The following is a 21,574-nucleotide window of genomic DNA, read 5'->3' as shown; positions in this document are numbered from 1 at the left end:
TTCTTTATGTTGAATCATAATCCATACTGAAGGCTGTGGTCTTTGATCTTCATCAGTAAGTGCTTCATGTTCTCTTCACTTTCAGCAAGGAAGGTTGTGTCATCTGCATATTACAGGTTGTTGATGAGCCTTACTCCAATACCTGATGCCACCTTCTTCTTTATATAGTCCAGCTTCTAGGATTATTTGCTCAGTATACAGATTGAATAAATATGGTGGAAGGATACAAGTCTGACGCATACTTTTCAGACTGTGGAAATTGGTGAATACCTTCAATTTCTTCATCTTTGGCCTTAGTAGTCATTAAGTGAATTTGAAAAATTGTCATATTAATTGGTCTTCCTTGTAGTCGTATGTATATTATCCTATCAATGACAGTCTTGTACTGCAGGATAGACCTTGAAATGTTCTTCTTGATGATGAATGCAATGCCATCTCTCTTCAATTTGTCATTTCCAGCATAGTAGACCATATGACTGATTCAAAATGGCCAGTACCAGTTCATTTCAGCTCACTAATGCCTAGGATATTGATATTTATGTGTTCCATTTAATTTTTGAAGACTTTCAGTTTTCCTAGATTTGTACTTCATACATTCCAGGTTCCCATTATTATTGGATGTTTGCAGCTATTTCTTCTCATTTTGGGCCTTGGCAGATCAGTAAATGAAGGTCCTGAAAGTTTGGCTCCATCGACATCATTAAGGTTAACTCTACTTTGAGCAGGCAGCTCTTTCTCAGTCATATTTTGCGTGCCTTCCAACCTGAAGGACTCCTCTTCTGGCAATATATCAGACAATGTTCTGCTGCTAGTCATAAGGTTTTCACTGGCCAATTTTTTCAGAAGTAGACTGCTAGGTACTTCCTTGCCTGTCTTATTCTTAGCTGGAACCTGTCCTTCAAGGGTGGCCCTGCTGGTATTTGAAATACCTATGGATAAGTTTTCAGTATCACAGCAACACACAAGGCACCTCAGCACCACAAACTGACAGGCACATGGAAGAAAGAGTTTGCACAGATTTTTTAATGAACATACAAAAATATTATTATAACTAACAAGTGAATTTAACACAGTTAAATGATACAAGGTAATATAAAACTTAATTGTGTTTTTACGTAATAGCAGCAAACAAGCGGAAGATGATTTTTTTAAATCGTAAAATACTTAGAAGTAAATGTAACTAAATGTGCTTGAGACCTGTGTATTAAAATCTATAGAGCATTGCCAAGGGAAATCAGAGAAGAATTAAGCCAGAGGAAAAAACCTATTCATGGATTGGGATACAATGCCTGGGATACACTCCAAAAATTACTTAACATGCAAAGAACAAGAAAAAAGGTAACCCTTTTTCAAGGGGAAAAAACAAACAACAGAGGCCAAACTCAAGTTGAATTATCCAGATACTGGTGTCTTCAGAAAAGAACTTTAAAACAACAATTGCTCCACAAGGTAAAGAAAAATATGCCTTTAGTGAATAAAATATTGTTAGGATGTCACTTATCCCCAAATTGATCAAGAGATTCAATACGATCTAAATAAAAATACTATCAGATCTTTGTAGAAATTCACAAGTTAAATGACCTAGAATAGCCAAAGCTATTTTAAAAAAGAATAATTTTGGATGACTGCACCTGATTTTAAGATTTGTGATAGGACTACAGTGGGGTAATGGTGAAAGAATAGACATATAGATCAATGTAATAGAAGGAGGAGTCAAGATAGAGACTCACACATACATGGCCAAATGACATTTGGAGAAAAGGTCAACACAATTAATTGATGAAATGATAACAGTTACAACAAGTGATGGTGAAACCATTAAATATTTGAATAAACAAAAAAGAACATCAAGCCTTACTTTACACCATATGTAAAAGTCAACTCAAAATGTATTGTGACCCTACCAAAAACCAAAAAACAAACCTGTTGCTGTCGAGTTGATTCCAATGCATAGCGACCCTATTAGACAGAGTAGAATTGCCCTCATAATAGGATTATAATAATAATAACCCTATTATGACCCTAACGGTAATGATAACTCAAGATCAGGGATGGATTAGATGTTGATTCTATAGCAAAATTATCTCCAAGAATAGATCATCTCCTTCAATTCAGAAAGGTGACGTTGGATACTACTTGCTTTAACAGTGAATGTCTTTTGTAAATGTGGGATTTATACTTAATTTCCTAATTGTAGGGACTCCAGAGAATATAGTTTATAGAAAAACATACACAAGATACTTTTATGTAGGTGACATAAAAGTAATAGAGACATCCAAATCTAACATCCAAAAGGCTAAGAAATGCCATAGTAATTGGCAAGGGAAGCAGTCACTCAAAGAATTAACCTATAAAAAAATGGTACGTTTTATGTCACTAGATCCTGAAGAAGATCCAGAGTGCCATGAATGTAGGTTACAAGGGAAATGTAAATTGGGAAATTCTTAATATCCTGGAGAATTGGAAAAACCACCTACATTATTTCTGATAATTGACGCTGCCGTCATTGAAGAAAATATATATATTTTTGCAAGGAGACATTATGTCCAACGCAGTTCTTTAACAACTCTCCTTCAGATATGATAATTCCAAAGGACCAAATCCCAAATTGAAACTCCAAATTGAGTTAAGTTCACTAGTCATAAGATCACAACAACTGCAGATAGTGTCCAGCATTCTGATGAAGTTAAAACCAAGAATTTCCTCCTGTAATTTTTTCCACACATATCATGTAGTTTCTGTTATATTCTTTGGAAACTTTCATATATTTTCCTGGGAAAGTACTGGATAAATGCTCCGTGGATTGGGGTATGGATGCGTTTGTATTCCAAATTTGGTGGGTATAAGACCGCTGCTGTCATAATCCTTCTCTCCCATTAATCATCTAGATTTTTAAAAATTGAAGCACATGAGAGTATTTAAAGTATCTACACCTATTTATCAGAGACACCAAAAGGTTATCTTTGGAGGAATTGAAACACCAAAAGGTTATCTTCCTAGGAATTTAAATTTATGCAGACGTCGGAAATCCAGAATAAGTGACCGGGTAGAATAACTTAATGGCCTTTGGTCTTTCAATTCGAGATGAAAGATACTAAGATTTAGAATTTTGTGGGGTTTTGACATTTTTGGGAAACCCTGGCTGTGTGGTGGTTAAGAGCTACAGCTGCTAACCAAAAGGTCAGCAGTTCAAATCCACCAGGCACTGCTTGGAAACTCTATGGTGCAGTTCTATTCCATTCTGTAGGGTCGAATCGATAGTAATGGGTTGGCATTTTTGAATATTAATTGTCTTAGTCATCTAGTGCTGCTATAACAGAAATATCATGAGTGGTTGGTTTTAACAAAGAGAATTTTATTCTTTCATGGTCTAGGAAGCTTGAAGTCCAAATTCTAGGCATCGGTTCCAGGCGAAATCTTTCTCTCTCTGTTGGCTCTGGAGAAAGGTCCTTGTCATCAGTCTTTACCTGGAGTAGGAGCTTCTCAGAGCAGAAACCTCAGGTCCAGAGGATGCGCTCTGCTCCCAGGGCTGCTTTCTTGGTGGTATGAGGTCCCCATATCCCTTTGCTCCTTCTCTCCTTTATATCACAGGCTCTCCTTTATATCGCAGAGAAGATTGACTTAAAACAGTCTAACCGTGTAGATTGAATTCTACCTCATTAACATAACTGTCTCTAATCCTGCCTCATTAACATCACAGGGCTAGGATTTACAACACATGGAAAAATTATATCAGATGACAGAATGGTGGACAGTCACACAATATTAGGAATTATGGGCTAGCCAAGTTGACAGATATTTTGAGGGACACAATTCAATCCATGACATTATTTTCAAGCAATTTATATATGTATATTTTTAGTACTTTTCTTGAAAATTTAATTAAAGGGAATGTGACTATATTAAACTTAGACACATTATGTTTTAGAAATTTTATTATTATCTCTCTGAATTTTTTTTTTTAATTGAACTTCATGGAAAATCTCTCAATGGTCTATTTGGGACAATGTGACTGGACATAATCAGGGATGGAAAATAGAATGGTGATTGGATTTTACAGCCTTACAGAAAGTGTGGCCTTGGAGTTAATTAATGCAGTACCCAAACTCATTTTAGAAGCCTCTGGGAGCAAAAACCATAACTTCTCACCATTGCTTCCAAGAAGATCCACAGAGGAGCAGTTGAGAAAAGGAATACAATAGTCCTGCTAGGCAGCAATCTGATTCTTCAAAAGGCATATAAACTTCCCCAGTTGAACATAGATATAATAGTTGGGAATTGATAATGTGAGAATGCTTCTTTTCCAATCCTCAGGTTTATTTTCTTGTTTTATTTTTAAATTTCAGAGAGAAATTAAGCATGCCTAACCAAAATCTTCCTCCCTCTCTGTCTTGGGAGCAAGCTGTCCACAGAAAGTATGTAGTGATCTTCACTGTCATAAAATTATATTTTTAGCAGCAAGAACCTCATGGAGAAGAGTGAGGTGTATACAGGTCAAATTCTGCCTTAATATAGTAATTGTGTCTGACTCAGTAATAGGCGCTTATTTACCCATGTATAAAATATAATCTCTAATGTAAGTTTTCGGATTAATAAAAGTAGAACTTTATATTTTTCCTGCTTGACTTTTTATCTCTTATTTTTTTAATTGTTTCATAATTTACGTAAGAAATAGAAGTATTTGTATATCGGCTTTCACAAATGCCTACCAAAAACCTCTCAAAGCAATTTTTTTACGATCCTCCCAGAAATAACCAAATCCTCTCTCTCTCTCTCCTTCGCACACACGCACACACACACACACACACAAAGCAGACATACATAAATGTAGTTTTATATAACAGTATCATAAAATATACACTGTTTTTTATTTAAATTTTACAGTTGAGTTTATTATACTACAATGAAATAGATTTATAACATCTTCTTAAATGATGATATAACATTCCACTGTAAAGTTCTAATTTAATTTAGAAAACTAATTGCCTACTTTAGTTATCATTAAAGCCATTTGAATACCTTTCTGATTCTTGGCTATCTGAGCACATGCTAGATTGCACTTCCTGGATTATTGTTTCGTGGTTAGGGCATGTGGATAGTTCTGGGCCATGAGTTGAGAATGAACATGATATGTGTCACTTCCAGTTCAAGACCCTCTGATACTCTTTCTCTCTGACAAAAAGCCTGGAAACATTGTAGTTATTGACTGTATGCTGAACAAGTTATAAGAATCATGTCAAACAGACTCTCCTGGAGTTCAGTAGACATGTAGCAGGAATGTGCAATAAAATTCATTGTGCTAAGTCACTGGCATTAATACAAAAAATTGAACTAAATGGTCTGGTATCACAGCACAAGCTAGGCTATTCTGATTTGTAGAGTTACTTGTACACCAATGTTCATGGCAGCACTATTCACAATTACCAAAATGTGGAAACAAATGCCCATCAACGGGCGAATCCTTATGTACAACTAAACACACCTCATGGAATTTGGTTTCTTGGTTTAGGATCATGGTTTCATGGGACATCCAAGTTAATTGGCTTAATAATGTGTTTAGTGCTTCTGTTCTGCTTCCTAGTTCTTTCCGTAGTGCCTGGAATCTTAAAAGCTTGGAAACAGCCATTCAAGGCACAACAGCTGGTTTCTATTTACCTGGATCAACAGAGGAAGGACAGTCAACACTAGAAGTTGGGTGTGAAAGGTGTGGCTAATTGCCTCCATAAACAATTGCCTCCTTTGCTATGAGACCAGAAGAACTGAATGCTACCCAGCCACCATTACTGAACATTTTGATCAAAGATTCCATAGAAGAATCTTGATCAAAAGAGGGAAAATAAAAAATTGAACTTCAAATTTTCTTGGACTCTAGACTTTCTGTAGCAATGGAGTATGGATAAACCCCTGGAACTATTGCTCTGAGGGAGTCTTTAAACTTAAAAAAACAAAAAAAGTTCCCTGAATTCTTCTTAAGACTGAACAGTAGTTTAACCAGTAAAAAAAAAAGTCTGTCTTGATCACTATGCTCTTGTTTAATAACTATATAGGATCAAATTGATAACAGCAACTCCAGAGATTTGATAGGAACCTCAGGGAGTGGTGAGTTCATGTTAACAAGGGAGGAACAACTCAGAAACGGAAGGTGAGAATGGCTGCACAACTCCAAGAATGTAATCAATGACACTGAATTGTACATGTAGAAATTGTTGAATTGGTGTATGATCTGCTTCTACATTCGCAACAACAAAGATAAAAATATTTCTTAAAAAAAAGGATGATGTTGGAAGCATGCCAATTGTGCTGGGTTGGATGATAACAGATAGCTGCTTCCAACCTCAATTTTTCTGCTCTGACAGCAGTAATTTTCATTTTGAACAATTAGATCTGTTGTTTTGCTTCATTAATCAGTCCATAAAATGTCATGCCTTATTTTTATGATTCTTTTATGCCTAGAAATTTTGAGAATAGCATATAAATATTATTTTCTTGGAGCTCAATCTGGGGACTCTTTCTTTCTCTCTCCACACTGTCTCCCTAAGTGATGTTATCCATTTTTATAAGTTTAAATTATATCTATATACTGCATCTCAAGCCAAGATCTTTCCTGAAACATATCAAGCACTTTCCTTGGTCCATATCCTTGAATATACTATGTCTTCCTGAAATAATACATCTAAGGCTACCATCCCCACCCCCACACCACCCACCAACAATCATCTCTTTTTACATTTGTTCCCCTTCTCTACCTTTGGGATTCATTCTGAGCACCTAAAACATAGATACATTCATTTCATTCTCTTCTTAATTGCCCTGTCTGTTTCATTCTTAGCACTTATCATCAAAATTTTTAATGTTTTTTTGGACTGTTTTTCAAAGTATATTGCACAGTACACATGGGTAAGAACTACCACTGTCTTAATCACTCTTAAAACTCTATAACGTGCATGGCTTGACAATAAAAATGGAGCAACCAGACTGATTTGCAAATATTACGCATATTAGGTATAATAGGTGACACTTAAAAATCAACCGAATAACAAATTTGACTAAAAAAGTAAAAAAGAAATACTTCAGAATGGTAGATGTCAGTATAATGGTGAAAATAAATATAAGCATAGGAAAAGATACACCACAGAATAAGAATTCACTTGCAACACATACCAGTCAAAACAACTGATATCCGTAATACAAAAAAGAACACCTACAAATTAGTAAGACAAATAAACCAAGAAAGGATATGGTGAGTTTACAGGATCTAAGAAGAATATACACACACAAGAAAACGAGCACTTAAGAAATCAAAGGTAACTAAACCTATGAAATTATGCCAGATCTTATGCAATTCAAAAATTAAAAATGTAATGTATGTGTGTGCACAAGTGTGGGTGTTTGCATGATTTTCTATCAAATTTCATAAAGCTTTAAAATATTAATACCAACTTTTGCTGGCATACTCTCAGTTTTAAGAATTAATAAAAAAATATTTTGTAATACACTTTGCAATGTCTATCAAAACAAAAAATGTGTGTAACATGTAAATAAATTGTTTTTCTGGGATTTTGTCTTGCTGTATTTTCTATACATTCTACCATAAATAAAGGGTGTTTTTTTTTTTTTACACTGTGATTTTTTTGCATTTCTGTGAAGTTAAAACAAACAAAGAAACAAAAAGCCTACCAAACACAGAAGTTTCATAAATGGCTTCTTTTTAGTGAAGAGTTAGATTCTGACAAATACATACAGTGGAATGGAATTTAACCATTATAAAGTTATGAAGTACAGCGTATACATTGTATACACACCTTTCCCCCCCACACACGCTGCCCCAGAAAATACTCGTTATATACTGTTAAGTGAAAAAAGAAAAAGTTTCAGGTCATAATAAAGAGAACATCCCAATTTCTGTATGAAAAATATATGTGCACACAGGTAGACATGTTTATGTATATGTGTATCTCAAATAAAATTTTCCAGATGAATATACAGTAAACCAATGAAAATGACTAGGAAATAAGAAAGGACTAGTTCAAGGATTTTTTTTCATACATACGTATTTTCATAGATTTACTGACATATTATTTCTATTTCATTTGTAAATGTGGTGAAGGAGCCCTGGTGGCATAGGGGTTAAAGGGATTGACTGCTAAATGAAAGGTGGGCGTTTGGAAACCACCAGCGGCTCTGGGGGAGAAAGATGTGGCAGTCGGCTTCTGCAGAGATTTACTGCCTTGGAAAACCCTATGGGGTCGCAGTGAATCTGAGTCAACTGAAGGGCAGTTGGCGGGTCCTTTAGGGGTGAGTTCAGTCTTTCTTTTAAATAAGAGGCAGTATAAAAGTAATGTAATCCAGGAAAGTTACCAGGTTTCCGTTTTAGGCAATTAAATAGATAACGTTCATATTCACTGAAATAGGGGATATAATAAAAAATATTCTACAGAAAAAGCTGATGTGGTTTTGAATAATTTTTGGTTTGCATTATCTTTGTAACATCCAAATGGGAAATCTCATTGATTAAATTTAGGCAAGAGATGTACACTTGGAAATACCTATATAGAGATGATAATGGCATCTCTGAGATTGTAGTGATGTCCAGGGTATTCTGGTAGGGCAGTAATTCATAACCAGGGTACTGTCCCAAAAGTTGAAGTACAGTTATCACCCCCATCTCCTGCCCACTATATGTCAATAGCACTCCTAGTTAATAGTAACCAAGAAAACTATCCCCACCACATTTGCAAATGAAATAAAAATAAGATGTCAATAAATCTATAAAAATATGCCAAATCTTATTACTTAACTCAATTCAAAGTTTTAAAATGTGTGTGTGTGCATGTGTGTGTGTGATTTCCTATCAAATCAAATACTTCTCCCAACTCCCACCCAGCAGGTTGCAGGTTTTTCCTTGTTTCTGCTTGACTAGTGTCTGGAGGGACGATAACAGAGGTAGAATCCTAAAGAACTCACACATTTAAGTGATGAGGGTGAAAAAATATCCCATGAAGAAGACTAAGAAGAATATATTCAGGGGGTTGAGAGACAATTAGAAGAGATAGTAACCAAAGAAGTAGAAAATTTCAGGAGAAAAAAGGCAGTAGGGTAAAATTCATCAAAAATATAAATAATGCCAGAAAACTTTTGTTTAATTTTACTAACCAAAATATCAGTATATGAAAGTAGGGCTCTTAGGAGTCAGAGAATAATGGAAAATGAAAAAACAGTACTAATCTCTCTTAAGAAGTCTAACTTGGTAGAGGAGTGACTAAGGACAACAGCTGGAGGAAGGCTCAAAATCAACAGAGATTGTATCATTGCTGTTACTGGTGTTGTTTAAATGATGGGAAAGACTTAGGCTTACAAATATCTGAAGGGACAGAAAGTAAGAGACAGACAGAGTGAGAGAGATTTGAAGATACAAGAAAAGGGATAATTGATGAAATTATATAAATTGATAAACTCTATAATGTACAAAATTCTATTACCTGAGATTATAAAATAGGACCCAAACAATGGGAGTCAACTTAGAAAAATAGAGTAGACCCTCCTCTTCTACTTTGATAAAGAAGGAATAAAGTCCTTATTGATATGCCCACTCCATCGCCAAAGTTATCTTCTCCATGACAATTGTTCCAGTTGACTGTAGTAAAATTACACCTATTAAACTGTTTAGATGAGCGCCTTGCAAATATTAAGTGTTCAGTAAATGTGAGTTCCCTTATCTTCCTTTCTATTTTTCTCCCACAGCGCTTTGTGTAAAGTCATTGCCCTTCTTAACTCACTGTTGACCATTTATCATATCCCTCATGAAAAACTATAAAATCTGAAAACTAGAGATTTTATTTGATCATCATTCTCTCCACAGAAACTCTGTGTAATGTAACTATTCAATAAATATTTGTAGAATTTGGAATCTGCGGCTTTGGGAACTTAATAAACGCAGATTAAATAAAATTTAGGAGAATCATGATAATGGTATTTATGTGATTAAAATGCATATTCATTTTCCTTAAAAACCTACAAAATTTTAGCACTTAATTTTGCAGAACACTAATGTGAGAACATGTAATGTTTTCAATAATATTTGCATTATATGGCCTCCCAGTAGATACTCTATCACTAATGACCTGAATTCCTCCCTGAGATTTTGCACACTACTTTTCTGACTGAACACTTTGCATGTCTTTATGCAAAGTAAAATACATGTTTGTGTTGGAATTTTTGCAACAGGAGACATATTTCAGCAATGAATGGCCGTTTTATCTAACAGTACATAAATTCAGTTATACATCAGTCATTTTACAGTGGTATCACACATTCCTAACAGGATATTATTTTCCCATTGAAATAATCATTCTATGTACAAGCTAATAATTAAAAATGCAAATGTATTGACACACACCTAGACATTATGTTTCCAAAGGATCACATCTAAAACAGATTTTTCCTGTGTTCATATTCCAAGCAAATGTGAAGCACATACTTAGTTATTCCAAGTATTTTTTCTAGAATTATTTTTATGAGAAACATTTCATGAATCTATTTTTGTTCATCTATTTTTCATTAATCTATTTTTCTTTGGAAGATGCATTATAATCCTTAAAGTAACAGGACTAAATATATACCAATGTTAAAGCATCACTAGGCTTTAAAGATGAATATATTCATATTCTCTACAACCTTAGGTACATAGTTACACACTGACATGCAAAATGTTTCTCAGAAAATCTAAGAAAATTTAAATAGTGCAAAATGACACATTTTTATTTTTTCTGAATAAACATTGTATAAAATACATTGATGGGAGAATGAGGTGTGCAACATTTTTCAGATCACATTTTGAGCCAAAGGGTATTCATATATTTGCTAGAGATTTGAAAACAGTTAAGTGTAAATCTTTTCAACCAAAATCCCTGACACTAGACTACTCATTGGAAAGAAATTGCTTAAGGTGAAAAGCACTCATCTTTTAGGCACTCTTTCATAAACAGATGCCAGCGTGAGAAACTTAGTAAGGTTATGGGATCCGAAAAAAGTGAGTAGGAGCATTTGAGTATGCTGTTCACAAAGACAACAGCTTATCTTTGGTGAATGTCCCTTTCTTAAGCATTCATCATCCTCTACAATGTGTGGAAGAAAATACATAAAAACTTGCATTTCTGAAAAGAATAGTACGTGGTCAATAAATTGACAAGTCCTTATATAGAAGAGGAATCGCTTCCCCAGCAAATTAATCGGATTTTCTTAAGTTATGCTGTGTAAGAGGCTCTCAAAATGTAGCATGTGTCAGAATCACTCGAGAGCCTTACTAAAACACATTAATAGTCCCCACTCTGATTTTCTAATTCTGTGAATCTAGCAGTAGAATTTGCATTTTTAACAAGTACCCAAGTAATGGTGATGCAGTTGATCCAAGGTCCGCAGTTTGAGGATCAGTTTTGTATTAAAAAAACATTTCAAGATTTCAGTGGATTGCAGCAAGAAATATTCATTTCGTACTCATTTACATGTTAGTTGTTGGCTCTGCTCCTTTGCTGGGTCAGATTCAGGTCTATTCCACGTGTCTTCTCATTATGCTACTCAAGATGAAGGACCAGCCCTTATTAGGACATCCTGTGCTAAAGGTAGAGGGCAGAAGCATAAGAGAGCTCAAGGAAGCCACAGAATCACATTTAAAGCTTCTGCTCAATTTGGCAAAAATCACATCTCATGATTTGCCCTAAGCGTTTTCCATGACCAGGTCAAAAGTCAGAGTTGAGCATATGTTTGCCCTCCCAGATGCAAGAGCAAGTCACATGACAATAGGCAGGCATATATAATCCCTTTTTACATAACTAAAGTGTATCTGTCTCAGACTGGGTTCTCTACAGAAGCAAAACCAATGAAGCAATATACATACATAGAGAGAGATAAAGACAGAGAGACAGAGAGAGAGATTTATCTCAATGAAATGACTTACACAATTGTAGAGCCTGGTAAGTTCCAAGTCCATGGGTCAGGCATCAGGCGAGAGGCTTCTCCTGGCTCACATAGCTGTGGAAGCTGACGAATCCAAGGTTGGCAGGTAAGATGGCAGGCTGCTGTCTCACAGGCTGCAGAGGCTGACAAATTCCAAGATCAGCAGGCAAGATGGCAGGCCACTGGCTCAAGTCCCAAGAACTAGAGGTCAGATGATGATACACCAGATGCAGGATCTAGAGCAAGCAAAAGCCAGTGAGCTTTGCCATAACATCCATATATTGGATTCAGGCCACACCCGCAAGGAAATTCCCCTTAAAACTGATTGACTGATCACATCATGGAAGTGATTACATTATATTACAAAATGGAGGATAACTACATCATTACAAACTCCCAAATTACATCATTACATAACTCCAAACTACGTCATTAATTAATTGCCAAACCACTGAGAATCATGGCCCACAAAAATTGACACATAACCTTAACCATCCCAGTATCGATGCCATTGTTATATAAGTATAGGATATTTTAGACTTAGTAAAAAGGGAACATCTTCTTTTCATAGAGTAATTTCCAAGTTGATGTAGTAAAAAAGAAACAGACTTTATTTACCAGAAGATATGTATAAACCTTGTACACTGATGTTGTTCTTTTTTATTTTCAATTAGCCCTTGACCATTAATGAATATAATTTTCTTGCTTCTTTGTAGCTTTTACATTAACCTTTGTAACTAAATGTAATAATCAATATATCTAAAATTTCAAGTTAAAATATGGTTTTCAATTATTGACTTGGAGGCATCATTAAGACTACTCATAAAATATTAGGGTTTTTGATTTATTTTAGTTACAATGAAAACGAAAGATAAAATTTAGGTTTCTATCCCAAATATGTCTTTCCTTTGCATGCAGTCTTGTGAATAATTTCTATCCTTTTTTCATATAAATAAACCTTGGACTACTATCTTTCAAATAGCATACAATGTCTGTACAGGTAGTACATTGTTAATAAATTATAAGAAAAGGGATCTCTCATATAAACCTAATCTACTCAACAATGCTATCAATTAGGAAAACACATTGATTAGAAAGATTAATACAATTCTGTTTGCTGGTACAAATTCAGGAGGTGTTCAAACTCTATTAAAGATGTCCTGCCAGTGTCTTTCTCTTCCCAGTGGAAAATAACAATATTCTTAAAAAATAAGAGGAAGAAAGCTGTTTTAATAAAGTAATCCCAAGAGAACTAGGTAAATATATAGTGTGTTTATTTGATATTCATTCCAACTCAGGTAGTATTTCCATTCTCCAATCTTTTATTTAATTTTTCCCTGACCTTCACTTGAACCATACTATATATTTCATTTCAAATTCAGTTAAATAAATAAGTCAAATTCTCTTAGCCTATGAATTTCATAGCTATTCTTTGCTGCCAGTAAATCTTACCTTTTATTTTCACTTGTCAGATCAGGGCCATCAGCTGGAACTAAGAAACCTGGTTCTTCTCCTTCTTAGGATCATCAACAATCTTTCACATACACTTATATATGAATTATTAAGATAGCTGTTGTTTAAAAAAAATAAGACTGAAACGTAATATTGTAAAGGGATGGAAGAATTAAATTTCCTGTATAACAAATACAGGGTTGTTTTCTGCCTTTCACGTGAACTTCAATGACAATGAGAATAAGAATAACCACTTCATGCAAAATGGAACGTTGTCATCATAAATTAGGGCCAAAGGGAAGAAAATAACCATATACATCTGACACCATAGTACAGATGAAGGCCGGTCCCGATCAGCTGCATTGGACTCAGTGTGCTGAACAGGCATCATGAGTACTTACAGCAGGTGGATCAGTATAATTTCTATAGACTCCCAGGATCAGAGATGTGGACCAAACCACTAATACAACATAATTCAATATACAATAGGTGTTTCCATTCCAAGAAGACAGATTAACTTCCTGTTTTTAATATATGATCTTAAAAGAGCTTCTGCCATTTTGAACTATTTTTATCTGAATATTATAAACCCCTAATTGAGTATTGTGCCAGTAGGTGATTGCCAAGTTTTCCTTTAGTACAGTCATGTGAGGTTCTTTTCCTTCCATTATCTTAATCAAATATTGAATATTAACTTAGTACTACAGTGGAAACCCACAATCAATAACCACAAACACAATGAATATAATATTATTTTTCCAAGTAACCCAAATGGAGTATATATATATTACTTTAAGTATTACTTACATAAAGGAGGACAATATATATTTTTTCCAAATTTTATGTAATGTATATTTCAAAAACTGATGTGTTGAATTAGCCACTAAACAAACAGAAATTATATATACATATATACATACTCATACACACACACATATTTACAGGAACAAGAAGTCCTCAGGTTACGAAGATCCAATGACTTATGGACAACTCGTACTTGCCTTATGTAAATTTGTCCTCACATTAAAACAACTGAACCCACCTCTACTTGTCACAAATTCTTCATCACAATCACCTTCACTCACTGCATGTGCAGCTTGTAAATCATCGAAAAGTCTCAAGCCTTTTCTTGCACTAAAGTAAGGCCACGTAAGAACCATATGCACCTGTTCCAACTTACCTACAAATTCCACTCAAAGACACATGTAGGAATGGGATGTCATTCATAATCAAAGGACTGCCTATATATATATACACATTAACCAAAAGGTCAGTGGTTCAAACCCATCAGACACTCCACAGGAGAAAGATGAGGCAGTCTGCTTCCTTAAAGATTACAGCTTTGGCAACACTATGGGGAAGTTCTACTCTGTCCTGTAGGATTGCTATGAGTCAGAATTGGCTTGAAGTCAATGGAGTATATATAAATACATATATTTTCAATATTCTTTATGGAGGAAAACTGATAAATGTCTTCTCTTCAGTTTCTATTTGACATTCATTGAGTTTGTTTGCTATACGTATTACCAGTTAAAGAAAATAAATAGATAAGTATTAACACTATCTGAAATTATTGAATAATTACTATGTGCCAGTTACCATTGTGAGTACAGTATATTAATTAACTCATTCAACCCCACAGCAAATCTCAGATACTACAATTATCTCCTTTTGGGAAAAAAACACAGGAAAAGAAGCACAGAAACATTAGCTACCTTGCCCAGAGTGACAGAGCAAATACTGGCACAAGATTTAAAGTAAGGCCTCATGACTTGGAGACTACCATTTTATTTTTCTATAGAGACATACACTGCCTCACTTAAAGAAATGCAAACTATTTCTAAAGACATAATACACTTAAAATTCTTATACATGTGTTTACTAACTTTTACTCTGGATTATAAAACAGATACACAATCACAATAACATCTGCTAACCTACAGAACCTGAGTCTTTAAGTAATGTTCTACTCATTATCATTTATTACCAATAACTTGCTACTAAAAATTAAATCCTGAGGCAGGGCCAAGATGGCTGACTAGGTAGAAGCTACCTTGGTCCCTCTTGCAACAAAGACTAGGAAAAACAAGTGAATCAATCACATACATGACAATCTACAAACTCTGACCATCAAACACAGATCTAAAGAGTTGACCTGAGTGACAGAGACTGAGAACGAGCAAACATGGGGAAGCAACGACTGTTCTCGGAGCCTGGAGCCAGAGTCCCAGTCAAAAAACCTTGGTGCCGGGCTTTGGACTGGGAGCAGGGGAGCTGAGCACTGCATCCTGAGACGGCGCAAACATGGGACGCAGCCTTAGCCCCCAGAAATGACCTTAGGGAAAGCCCAGCCAGTGAACATAGGCAGCGCGGCAATGTGGCTGAGAGGAGGAGAAGTTATCAGAAAGCAGCAACTGGTTTTGGAGCCCTGAGTGTGGCATCCCAGCCTGGGAACCTTGGCACTGGGCTTTGGACTGGGAGCAGAGGAACTGACCACGGCTTCTGAGACAGCACAAGCACAGGACTAGGGCCTAACCCTCGAGGGCAATCTCGACCCAGCCAACACACACAGGCTACACACCCCTTGGGAATCTCAGATAAAACAGTCATCTCCAAGCAAGATAAGTAACTTTGTCTATATTCCAGGGTGCTACTCTCTCCTATCTGATCCCTCCCCTCCCCTTCCCAGGAGGCTTCATTGACATTGGAATTTCCTGAGCCAGAGAGTGAAGTGCTCTGTGTTTTTTTTTGTTTTTTGTTCTTTTTTTTTTTGGACTTTTCCTAACCCATTCTCCTGGCCAGAGAGAAGCAGCTACAAAAAACCAAAGAACCAAAAATCCTTCCCTGATTTCCTGAAATTGGACTAAAAATACAGAACCAGCTCCAGCTAAGCATATGAGATCCACAGCCTTGGGCTTTCATTCCTACAGGGAACAAGGAGGCTATTAAAATGCAAAGGAAATTCTGATAGGGATCTGACTGTAATTGTTTTAGCAGATTACTGGAAAGACAAGTTTCCCAGGTCTCATATCTCTACCTATTAAACAGAGCCCTCACTCACCCACAACGGGGAATTGAGGGCTGAAGCTCCCCCCAGACCACCTAGCCTACTGCCTTATGGGTCTGAGGAAGGTGACACCTACCAATCGGTAGAGGTAAATGCATTGGGTTTTGCCTAAGGTACAGCTGCAGAGCCCGCCCACCAAAGTGCTTTAGGAATAGAGACACACCTACCTCGCCGGCACTTGGGGGAAACCTGTCAGCATCCTGCGCCCCCAGGAGTGTGACCCCCTGCTGCTACTAGAATCTGGTGCACACAACTATCACCACTACTCCTCTAAGTGAATAGGTGACAGTTTGCACCACAAACTTGGTGATCTAGAATCAGATTCTACACAAGAATAGTGAATGGACTCTTAGGCTTATATATCTGGTAACAGCCCAAACCAGCTGGTAATAGGACATAAGTGATTCAAGGGCTACAACAATCAAGACAGCACAATCTAGTAGCCCACCTAAGTATATGGAAAGAAAACAAAACAAGATAAGACTCAGTGAGCAAATATAAATAACTCATTACAATATCTTATAGATGGCTCGGAGACAGCAGTCGATATCAAACCACATAAAGAAGCAGACCATGATTGTTTCTACAATTCCCCAAATTAAAGAATCAAAATCTTTCCCAAATGAAGATACAATCCTGGAATTGCCAGATGCAGAACATAAAAAGCTAATTTACAGAATGCTTCAAGACATCAGGGATGACCTCAGAAATGAAATAAGGCAATTTACAGAAAAAGCCAAGGAACACACTGATAAAGCAGTTGAAGAACTCAAAAAGATTATTCAAGAACATAGTGGAAAAATTAATAAGTTGCAAGAATCCATAGAGAGACAGCATTCAGAAATCCAAAAGATTAACAGTAAAATCACAGAATTAGATAACTCAATAGGAAGTCAGAGGAGCAGAATCGAGCAATTGGAATACAGAGTAGGGGACCTGGAGGATAAGGGAATTGACACCAATATATCTGAAAAAAAATCAGAAAAAAGAATTAAAAAAAAATGAAGAAACCAAGAACCAGAGACTTACATCATCCTGAGACCAGAAGAACTAGTTGGTACCCAGCCATAACCGATGACTGCCCTGACAGGAGCACAACAGGGAACCCCTGAGGGAGCAGGAGATCAGTGGGATGCAGACCCCAAATTCTCATAAAAAGACCAGACTTAATGGTCTGACTGAGACTAGAGGAATCCCGGTGGTAATGGTCCCCAAACCTTCTGTTGGCCCAAGACAGGAACCATTCCCGAAGACAACTCATCAGACATGGAAGGGACTGGACAATGGGTTGGAGAGAGATGTTGATGAAGAGTGAGCTATTTGTATCAGGTGGACACTTGAGACTGTGTTGGCATGTCCTGTCTGGAGGGGAGATAGAAGGGTAGAGAGGGTTAGAAACTGGCAAAATTGTCATGAAAGGAGAGACCGGAAGGGCTGACTCATTAGGGGGAGAGTAAGTGGGAGTATGGAGTAAGGTGTACATAAGCTTATGTGTGACAGACTGACTTGATTTGTAAAGATTTACTTAAAGCTCAATAAAAATTATGAAAACATAAAATAAAATAATTAAAAAAATGAAGAAACCCTGAGAATCATGTAGGACTCTATCAAGAACTTGCATGTGATTGAAATCCCAGAACAGGGGTGGATCACAGAAAATACAGAGAGAATAGTTGAAGATCTGCTGGCAGAAAACTTCCCTGACATCATGAAAGACAAAAGGATATCTATCCAAGATGCTCATCAAACCCCATATAAGATTGATCCAAAAAGAAAATCACCAAGACATATTATCACCAAACTTGCCAAAACCAAAGATAAAGAGAAAATTTTAAAAGCGGCCAGGGATAAAAGAAAGGTCTCCTACAAAGGAGAATCAGTAAGAATAAGTTCAGACTACTCAGCAGAAACCATGCAGGCAAGAAGGCAATGGGATGACATATATAGAGCACTGGAGGAAAAAACAGCCAGCCAAGGATCATGTATCCAGCAAAACTCTCTCTCAAATATGAAGGTGAAATTAAAAGATTTACAGATAAACACAAGCTTAGAGAATTTGCAAAAACCAAACCAAAGCTACAAGAAATACTAAAGGAAATTGGTCAGAAAATCAATAATATCAGATACCAGCACAACACAAGGTCACAGAACAGAACATCCTGATATCAACTCAAATAGGGAAATCACAAAAACAAATTAAGATTAATTTTAAAGAGAAAAAAATACTCAAAACAGGGAATCACTGAAGACAATATGTAAAAGATCACAATAATCAAAAAGAGGGACTAAATACAGGAGGCATAGAGCTGCCATATGGAGAGGGAAACAAGGCAATATGGGCAATACAAGTTAGGTTTTTACTTAGAAAAATAGGGGTAAATATTAAGGTAACCACAAAGAGGTATAACAATTCCATAACTCAGAATAAAAACCAAGAAAAACGTAACAACTCAGCAAACATAAATTCAATTACTATGAAAATGAGGGACACACAATTTACAAAGAAAAACATCTCAGCACAAAAAAGTAAGTGGAAAAATGAAATTGTCAACAACACACACAAAAAGGCATCAAAATGATAGCACTAAACGCATACTTATCTATAATTACGCTGAATGTAAACGGACTAAATGCACCAATAAAGAGACAGAGAGTCTCAGACTGGATAAAGAAACACGATCAGTCTATATGCTGACTACAAGAGACACACTTTAGACTTACAGACTCAAACAAACTAAAACTCAAAGGATGGAAAAAATATATATCAAGGAAACAAAAAGCAAAAAAGAGGAGGAGTAGCAATATTAATTTCTGACAAAATAGACTTTAAAGTTAAATCCACCACGAAGGATAAAGACGGACAGTACATAATGATAAAAGGGACGATTGGCCAGGAAGATATAACCATATTAAATATTTATGCCCCCAACGACAGGGCTGCAAGATACACAAAACAAACTTGAACAGAATTGAAAAGTGAGATAGACACCTTCACAATTATACTTGGAGACTTCAACACACCACTTTCGGAGAAGGATAGGACTTCCGGTAAGAGCTCAATAGAGATACAGAAGACCTAATTGCTACAATCAACCAACTTGACCTCATAGACTTATACAGAACACTCCACCCAACAGCTGCAATATATACTTTTTTTCTAGCACACATGGAACATTCTCTAGAATACATCACATATTAGGTCATAAAACAAACCTTTGCAGAATCCAAAACATCGAAATATTACAAAGCATCTTCTCAGACCACAAGGCCATAAAAGTAGAAATCAATAACAGAAAAATCAGGGAAAAGAAATCAAATACTTGGAAACTGAACAATACCCTGCTCCAAAAAGACTGGGTTATAGAAGACATTAAGGAGGGAATAAAGAAGTTCATAGAATGCAACGAGAATGAAACACTTCCTATCAAAACCTCTGCGACACAGCAAAAGCAGTGCTCAGAGGTCGATGTATATCGATAAAGGCACATATACAAAAAGAAGAAAGAGCTCAAATCAAAGAACTGTCCCTACAACTTGAACAAATAGAAAGAGAGCAACAAAAGAATCCATCAGGCACCAGAAGAAAAGAAATAATAAAAATTAGAGCTGAACTAAATGAATTAGAGAACAGAAAAACAATTGAAAGAATTAACAAAGCCAAAAGCTGGTTCTTTAAAAAAATTAACAAAATTGATAAACCATTGGCCAGACTAACTAAAGAAATACAGGAAAGGAAACAAATAACCCAAATAAGAAACGAAACTGAAATTAAAAGAATCCTATCAGATTACGAAAAATTGTACTCTAACAAATTTGCAAACCTAGAAGAAATAGATGAATTCCTAGATAAACACTTCCTACTTAAACTAACACAGTCAGAAGTAGAACAACTAAATAAACCCATAACAAAAAAAGAGATTTAAAAGGTAATCAAAAACCTCCCAACAAAAAAAAAGCCCTGGCCCGGACGGCTTCACTACAGAGTTCTACCAAACTTTCAGAGAAGAGTTAACACCACTACTACTAAAGGTATTTCAAAGCATAGAAAATGATGGAATACTACCTAACTCATTCTACGAAGCCACCATATCCCTGAGACCAAAACCAGGTAAAGACAACACACAAAAAAGAAAATAACAGACCTACATCCCTCATGAACATAGATTCAAAAATCCTCAACAAAATTCTAGCCAATAGAATTCAACAACATATCAAAAAAATAATCCACCACGACCAAGTGGGATTTATACTAGGTATGCAAGGCTGGTTTAATATTAGAAAAACCATTAATGTAATCCACCATATAAATAAAACAAAAGACAAAAACCACATGATCTTATCAATTGATGCCGAAAAGGCATTTGACAAAGTCCAGCACCCATTCATGATAAAAACTCTCAGCAAAATAGGAATTGAAGGAAAATTCCTCAACATAATAAAGGGCATCTATACAAAGCCAACAGCCAACATTACTCTAAATGGAGAGAGCCTGAAAGCATTTCCCTTGAGAACGGGGACCAGAAAAGGATGCCCTTTATCACCGCTCTTATTCAACATTGTGCTAGAGGTCCTAGCCAGAGCAATTAGGCTAGACAAAGAAATAAAGGGCATCCAGATTGGCAAGGAGGAAGTAAAATTATCTCTATTTGCAGATGACACGATCTTATACATAGAAAACCCTCAGGAATCCTCCAAAAAACTACTGAAACTAATAGAAGAGTTTGGCAGAGTCTCAAGTTATAAGATAAACATACAAAAATCACTTGGATTCCTCTACATCAACAAAAAGAACTTCGAAGAGGAAATCACCAAATCAATACCATTCACAGTAGCCCCCAAGAAGATAAAATACTTAGGAATAAATCTTACCAAAGATGTAAAAGATCTATACAAAGAAAACTACAAAGTACTAGTGCAAGAAACGAAGAAGGACCTACATAAGTGGAAAAACATACCTTGCTCATGGATAGGAAGACTTAACATAGTAAAAATGTCTATTCTACCAAAAGCCGTCTATATATACAATGCACTTCCAATCCAAATTCCAATGACATTTTTTAATGTGATGGAGAAACAAATCACCAACTTCACATGGAAGGGAAA

The sequence above is a fragment of the Elephas maximus genome, chromosome 7 (genome assembly GCF_024166365.1).
Source record: "Elephas maximus indicus isolate mEleMax1 chromosome 7, mEleMax1 primary haplotype, whole genome shotgun sequence".
Taxonomy (NCBI): Eukaryota; Metazoa; Chordata; class Mammalia; order Proboscidea; family Elephantidae; genus Elephas; species Elephas maximus.
The sequence above is the reverse complement of the archived record's forward strand: the minus strand, read 5'-3'. Positions refer to the sequence as shown.